Consider the following 8,169-nt stretch of genomic DNA (forward strand, 5'->3'; position numbering starts at 1 on the left):
GCTAGGGGAGGCTATCTGGCCCGACACTGGTAAGTCGGGCCCGGTACCCGGAGTTCCAGACCAGCTCTTACAAGAGCACCGGCTCTGGCTTTCGGGACCACGCCGCTGGCTCAGTCCTGTCCGGCCCTGAAAAGGACATCGAACTAGGGGAGTCCAGGGCTCTATCTAAGACGTCTTCAGTCTTCTTCCCTTAGCTTAAAACATAACTGACTCGAGCCCTTTGAACATCTCCTTTTATACCCAACCCCTCCCTGAGGGGTGGGGCCCCGGGGGATCATAACGTTCGAACCAGCCCCCCCCAGGGTGTCTGGTTGGGACGTCGTAGAGGGCACCTCCTCGTGCACTTACGTAGCCCCGCCCACTGTGTTTGTTTTCCATAGGCTGCCATGCATAACGGGCCCTCTCTTTAACACCCCCACCCCCCCCCCCCCCCCCCCCCCGCATAGCTTGCAGCCGTCCCGGCTGCCAACATACAAAAATGACAATAAAAGTGCATTTACACCTTGACCGCGCGTGTGCCTCACTATTTTTCAACAATAACAAGAACAGCAACAAGAACACAACAAAATGCAACAGCAAGAAGAGAAAACAACCCGACGCACCCCCCTTGAATAAATACGAATTCCGTAAAAAAAACAACCTATATACAATTTGCAGGGAACCCACCATACACACAACACCAGGTGAACCCAACGTATGTACATTTCAATGGGCAGGGAACACACCACCCACACAACACACAATGAACCCAACATATGTACATTCAATGGGCAGGGAACACACCACCCACACAACACACGATGAACACAACCTATGTACACATCTTCCGGCCTCATAACAGTCTGCGCATTTTTGCGCGCGTCCTTGCCGCGGGCCCCTCACACGGGGTAACCTCGGGTGGCGGACCGTCAGGTGGCAATTGTCCGTCCCGGAGTGAGTCCTCATCCGATGCCGCGCGACCGTCGGTATCCCCAGGAGGGGTGGTCGGGCGTGAGCCCGTCAGTCCTGATGCACCTGGAGGTGGCACGGCCGGCAAGGCATTAGGTGAGAACGACGGAGACGGACCCAATGAGTCGGTCGACCCCCCACACGTTTGGCCACGCATGTGTGAAGTGGGTTTGTGTACCGCAACGAAGGGTTTTAACCTAGAGGGGTGCACGAACCATCGCCGCTTCCCCCATTTAATGCGCACGCACTGTGGTCGCAAAACTTGGACCACCTCCACAGGGCCCCGCCACGGCCGCACGAGCTTAGAGGAGGTAGCCAGTGGCACTTGGGGACAGTGCAGCCATGCCTTGTCCCCCGGCTTCCACTGTATCATGTGCGCCCGACCCAGCCTGAGGCGCTCATTCGCCTTTTGACGGAGGTCCGAGTTTAGCATTGCAGCATCCCGCGCCTCTGTTAATTTGGCCAGATTAAATTTGACGTGGTCAGCCAATTTAGTTTTCCCTTGCGGCTCGGGGATCTGCAGCTGGGCGCGAACAGGCGGGTCGGGTTCGCGACCGTACATGAGGTAAAAGGGGGAAAATCCCGTAGCTGCATGGGGTGCCATCCGGTATGCCGCCAAGACCCCTTGAATATGCAGGTCCCAGTCAGTCTGTGAGTCCGAGACCTGCTGTGACATCATTGACGTAATGGTGCGATGCAGGCGCTCGACCATCCCGTCAGTTTGCGGGTGATACGGGGAGGTACGAATTTTCTTCGTGCCTAGGAGGTCACAGACTTGTTTGAGTAATTTACCGGAAAAATTTCTGCCCTGGTCGGTCAGCAGCCGCTCCGGAGCACCTTTGTCCAGGACGTATCCCTGAACAAAGGCCTCCACGATGGCTGCTGCTGACTGGTTGGCAAGGGGCCAGGCCATAGGCCAGCGTGTAAAATACTCGACACCAGTCAACAAATACCTATTGCCCCTGGGGGTGGTGGGAAATGGGCCCAAAATGTCCAGCGCGACAAGTTCATTTATTCTGGACACTTTGATCGATTGCAAGGGCGGGTTAGACTCCCGCGCCGGCGGTTTCCGTTGCGCACACCGAGGGCATGATCCCAATAGATCCCCAACATCCCTCGTCATGCCAGGCCAAAAAAAATCAAGTTGTAGTAGTGCAAGAGTCTTTTGGGTCCCCAGGTGTAATAGGCGCTCATGCGCGGCCCACACCACCCTGCCTCGCAACCCAGAAGGGACCACCAGCCGATGTCGCTGGGATTTCCCGTCCCAATGCATCAGCAGACCTTGCACCATTTCCCATGCATCCGAATCACCCTTCACCCGCCCAGCACCCCCGACGCGACGACGCCACCCGAGGAGGGAGGTATCCTCCATCTGGAGGCGCCCCCATTCAGTGACGGGCAACCCCAACAGGGAATCTCTTCCCTGTTGTTCGATCGAATTGGTAATTAATGGTTCGTCGTCGTCGGTGGCTGCCAAGACCGGAACCGATGCGTCTCCTGAAGGCCTGCAACGTCCCGACCCCAGGAGGCATGCACATTCGGAGGTGGTTGGCATGCGCGACAGAGCGTCCGCATTCGTATGGCGAACGCCCTTACGGTAGGTGGTTTCAAAATCAAAGTCCTGGAGAATCTCCAACCATCGAGACAACTGTCCCGATGGTTGTTGAACTCGCAGGGCATACTGTAGTGCCGCATGATCTGTGCGGACGGTGAAATGCCGACCGTACAGATATGGGCGATACTGTTGGATGAAATAGACAATTGCCAACAGTTCCCTACGGGTGACACAATATCTTTGCTCCGCAGGAGACAACACCCGACTACCGTACGCGACCACCCGTTCCACGCCATCAACCACCTGGGAAAGCACACCCCCAATACCCGTGTTGCTCGCATCGGTGTCGAGCAAAAAGGGCTTAGAAAAATCGGGGTAAACCAAGGGAGGGGCTTTTACCGGGGCATCCCGAAGGGAGCAGAAAGCAGCCTCCTCCTCTTGACCCCAGTGGAACCGAACCCCTTTAGATGTTAAAGCGTGCAGGGGTTTGGCAATTGTCGCAAAATCAGCGACGAACCGTCGGTAATACGACGCGAAACCAATGAAACTCCTGACCTCTCCCACCGAGGTGGGAGTCGGCCAGGAGCTGACACATTGCGTTTTGGCGGGATCGGTAGCAATACCTGAGCGTCCCACGATGTGCCCCAAATAACGCACCGAATCGCGCAACAAATGGCATTTTTGGGGTTTGAATTTCAAATTAGCAGCCCGCATCTTTAGGAAAACCGCCCGCAACCTCTGGAGATGTTCGTCAAAAGTTTTAGCAAAGACGATAACGTCATCCAAATAAATGAGGCACGACTCCCATTGCAATCCAGCCAAAACCAATTCCATCAAACGCTGGAAAGTTGCCGGCGCTGAGTGTAAGCCCATCGGCAACCGGTTGAATTGGAACAGGCCGTGCGGTGTACGGAAAGCAGTTTTAGGCTTTGAATCATCGTCCAGAGGAAGCTGCCAGAATCCCGAAAGTAAATCGAGTGTGGAAAAGAATCGCGCCCCCGCCAAGGCGTCCAGCGATTCATCCATCCGAGGGAGCGGGTATGCGTCAGCAACCGAAATTTTGTTAAGGCGCCGAAAATCAACGCAAAACCGCAACGATCCGTCCTGCTTTTTAACCAGGACGATCGGCGCTCCCCAAGGGCTGGTGGAAGGAGAAATGATGTCGGCGGCCAACATGTCATCAATAGCCGATTTGACATGGTCCTTTTCGGCGGGACTCAACCGAAACGGATTTTGGCGAATTGGCGCGCTGTCACCCGTGTCAATATGGTGACGCAGCAGGTGAGTACAACCCAAATCGTATTTATTCCGACTAAAAACGTCGGAAAATTCCCGCAGTAGTGTTTTAAGTTGTTGACGCTCTGAATCTGACAGGTCCGTCGATCCCGCACAAAGCGCCTCGAGCCACCCTTCATCGCTGTCCGAATGCGGTCGCGGCGCAGGGACAACGCTGACGTGATTTGCGACGGTTTCCTCACATGGCACCGGCGTTGCGTGAGCAAGCACGGTTCCCTGTGGGACCACCACCGTCTGCGAGCCCACATTGAGGACCGCGATGAAGGGTTCACCGTCCCCTCTTACTATGGTCTGGGCCGGAAGTAAATGAGGTCCACTAACCCCGGCCCTAGACGGCCCCAGCAGAACCCCTTGGGCCACAATACCCTTAGCGAAGGGTCGCCGAAGTTTCAAGGGAATCAACATTTGTGCCCCCGGAGGGACGCGCACCGTTCTCTCTACGAATGCCGGCACCGTCGCGAACGCCGTCCGAGTCGTAACGGGTGATGGCAAAAAACGCCATGCGTCTGCCCGACGGGAGCTCAATGCATCCCTGGTCGATTAATATCCTAATCGGCATTTTGGCCAGGAAGTCTGTCCCCAGCAGGCACGGAACCGCCAGCGAGGAGGAAACAAAAATCGGCCCAGACAATTTAATTTCCCCAACACAAATTTGGGCCCGAATTTGTCCGATGATGCCAAGTAAGCCCCCGTTAGCTGCATAGAATGGTACGTTAACAGGCATCAAAGGACGGCTCTGGACAGGGAGAATATTGTATATTAACTCCGAAATAATGGTCGCCGATGCTCCCGTATCGACCAGGATGCGCACTTCAACCCCGTCGATGTGCCCCACAACAGCCGACGACCCCGACGATGCGGCTACCACACGATCGGCCAGCACGGACCACTGGCCGGGTTCGATATGAGTACCCAGAGTGGTGCGTGATGGTGTGATGGTGCGCGATATCGGCCCCCCTCTCGTTGCGGTGTTTGAGTGCGTGACGGGCGTGTGCGTGGGCCAAACATGTGGGGTGCCGCGACTCGCCGGGTTATGATGGTGGAGCTTGTGATGAGGCCCGTCGTCCCGTTGAGGTGTCGTCCCGCGCTGACGAGGAGAGCGGCACCCCGAGGCGACGTGGCCCCGGACGCCGCAGTTAAAACACCGCGGGAGCGCTGTCGGAGGTGACGGATGGTCGGAACGGCCCGACCCGTCCCGGCCCGACCGTGCTCCCGTCGCCTGTTGCCGTCGGTGGTCGACGGCGTAGAGCTCCTCCGTCGGAAGGGTGGCTGCAGCCACCGCACGCCCCGCCGATGCCCTGCTGGCTTTTCGCCGGAGCGACAGGAGGTTTGCGTGGAGGAGCCGCGCCGCCTGGAGCGATGTCATTTCCGCGTCCTCCTGCGCGACGACAGCGATGTCAAGGTCGTCTGCCAGGAGGAGGATTTTCTCCGTGACCATAGCATCCACGCCGTCGTCGTCCATACGAGGGAAGGCCGACTTAGCCATCGCCAGGAGGCTCGTCCGGTATGCTAGGGGCGACTCCTTCTCACCCCGCTTGCGGTCGTAGAATTGCTGTCGGCATTCGGCTGATGGTCCATAGACCCCGCCCAGCAGCTGTAGCGCCATCGGTAACGTAGACCGCTTCTCTCTCGGCGCCGATGTGAGTGCGGCGAGCGCGTCGCCGTCGAGGAGCGCCGGCAGCGCGCAGAGAGCCTCCTCATCGGACCATTTCGCCATCTCCTGATGGGCGAGGAAACGTCGGCGAAACCCGGCCCAGTCTCCCTCCGCGCCGATGAACTCCTTCAGCGGGGGCAGTCTCTGATGAAGCGCAGCGGTTGTTGTAGACTCCCGCTGGCAGATGTCACCACCACTCGGCTGTGCGTCGGTGCGAACGGCCGATGGGATCGCCTGTCGCGGTTGTGATGACGCACCCACCGGCGGTGATGACGCTGCAGCTCCAGCGACGGCGATGTCGGAGCGGATGTTCAGGCTGGCCACGCCCTGAACAGCTGTAGCGTCGATGGCGGGAATTTCAAATTCGGACTGCTCCGAAATGGCGGGAAGGCGCCCTGGTCGTTGGCTCGCCTCGCCCCGTGTTGGATCACCGGCCCCCAATCGCGTGATGGTCTCCAGCGTGGCGGCAGCGGCATACAGCAGCTCCGCCAGCCTCCCGTGAGCCAGCCGTAACGCGTCTGACTGCGGCCCCTCTTCATTTCGATGCCCCGGTAAGGAGGCGTCAGGCCCCGGCTGCACCATGTCTTGTGGAGCCGTCTCGGGCTCGACGATCTCGGCAGTGTCTTCCTCCTGCGGTACTTTTGCCCGCACTGTTTTCCGCGTGTCCATGTTCGAATTACTTCTGACACCAGTTGAAGTACCGGTGAAGACGCTTGACGCCGAGGTTGAGGCACACGTATATTTATTTCACAATACGACAGTGGGCATATAACACTCGAGGGGGTATCGGCCCCCTCACCCGTATAACTTGGAATACACCCCTAGCTAGCTCTGTCCTAGCCCCGAGTCCTCCACTACTGGGCTAGGGGAGGCTATCTGGCCCGACACTGGTAAGTCGGGCCCGGTACCCGGAGTTCCAGACCAGCTCTTACAAGAGCACCGGCTCTGGCTTTCGGGACCACGCCGCTGGCTCAGTCCTGTCCGGCCCTGAAAAGGACATCGAACTAGGGGAGTCCAGGGCTCTATCTAAGACGTCTTCAGTCTTCTTCCCTTAGCTTAAAACATAACTGACTCGAGCCCTTTGAACATCCCCTTTTATACCCAACCCCTCCCTGAGGGGTGGGGCCCCGGGGGATCATAACGTTCGAACCAGCCCCCCCCAGGGTGTCTGGCTCGGACGTCGTAGAGGGCACCTCCTCGTGCACTTACGTAGCCCCGCCCACTGTGTTTGTTTTCCATAGGCTGCCATGCATAACGGGCCCTCTCTTTAACACCCCTACAATAGTATGAAACAAGTAAACCCGTAAAAACAAAGTTTTTCACTATAAATCCTTTATATGCGTGGCGGCTAGAGTCCTCTCGTCCTCTGGCTTGAGATGGCTGCCACCTATGGGTCAGATGATTGTCTGCCACCATTAAGCAATTGGTAATTAAATATTTAATTTGTTTTCCCTAAACAGTGTAAAATTTTTGATTTTTTTTTTCACGAACAATAATTGTCACACAACGAGTCTGTGTGGAAAATGTCAGCTGGATTGGATCACGGGAAGTGGGTTAAAAAACGACCGAAAGATTTGCACGGTCCTAAGCAAGCAAGCACGCAAGCAAGCAAGCACGCAAGCAAGCAAGCAAGCACGCGAACTTAATATAAAGGATTTAAAAATAATAATAGGTTAACCCTTTCTGGAAATAAAACACATTAAGATGTTCAAACACAAAATAGAAACCTTTGGCAAGGAATGATGTCTGAATTAACCATACGCAATTCTTGTGGTGAACATGCAAAGAAAACATGCTCTGATAATGATGCAGTCTTTGAAACTGGTCTTCACCAGTCTTCTGTAGGGCCGAGTCTCACCAGTATCAGACCAGAGGACGCCAAAAGGCGAACAGTGCTCTGGTCTGACACTGTGTGAGACTCGGCCATAAAGAAGGTTGTCTCAGGTGTAGACTAATCAGTTTCAAATACAATGCAATTATCAGGCCATGTTTTGTTTACATCTTCACCACAAGTACGTGTGTTAATGCAGAAACGGCTCTTTATGAAATCCATATATTTGGTGTTTCAACATCTGAACACTTGTTTTATTGCCAGGAAGGGTAAAGCCTATTCTTATTTTTATATATTACGGAGACCTTTGTTGGTTCCAAATTAAGACAAAGTGGTCTCTCAACGTATAAAAGAAGACATGACCATATAAGTGCATGAAAAATATATTTTTTTACACAATCCATCAGTAGCCTTTTGGAAGTGCATTTTGGGAGCAGCATTATATCAAAACAAGCAAAACCCTTCACGGGTTTTGACATTGTCTCAAGGTTCCTTGTTGAGGATCACAAAATTCCTCCACCCCATGGTGGTGAGATACCTTCTCCGCCGAGTATGCAGCAGGAAGTGCACGAGTTCGATCCCGATGCCTGTATATTTGGAGTTTGCATGTTCTCCGTGGTCACATGGATTTTACTCCGGGTCCAGTTTTTCCCTCCACATTTAAATCAACGTCACGCGTTTAGAATATTTGCTGTACATTTCCACATGACGATAAGCCACTTCGTTGAGTTATCATTTGTGGCAGCCAGGTCGCTTCTGAAAGCTAGGCCTTGGCAAGGTAAGGTAAAAACGAGCCGACATTTACCCTACCTTTTACCTTACCACAATACAATCACTTTACCCTACCTTTTACCCTTTAGCAGGTAAAGTAAAAGGTAAAAAGCA

This window comes from Lethenteron reissneri, chromosome 52 (genome assembly GCF_015708825.2).
Source record: "Lethenteron reissneri isolate LAM-NWPU_2019-01 chromosome 52, ASM1570882v1, whole genome shotgun sequence".
Classification (NCBI taxonomy): Eukaryota; Metazoa; Chordata; class Hyperoartia; order Petromyzontiformes; family Petromyzontidae; genus Lethenteron; species Lethenteron reissneri.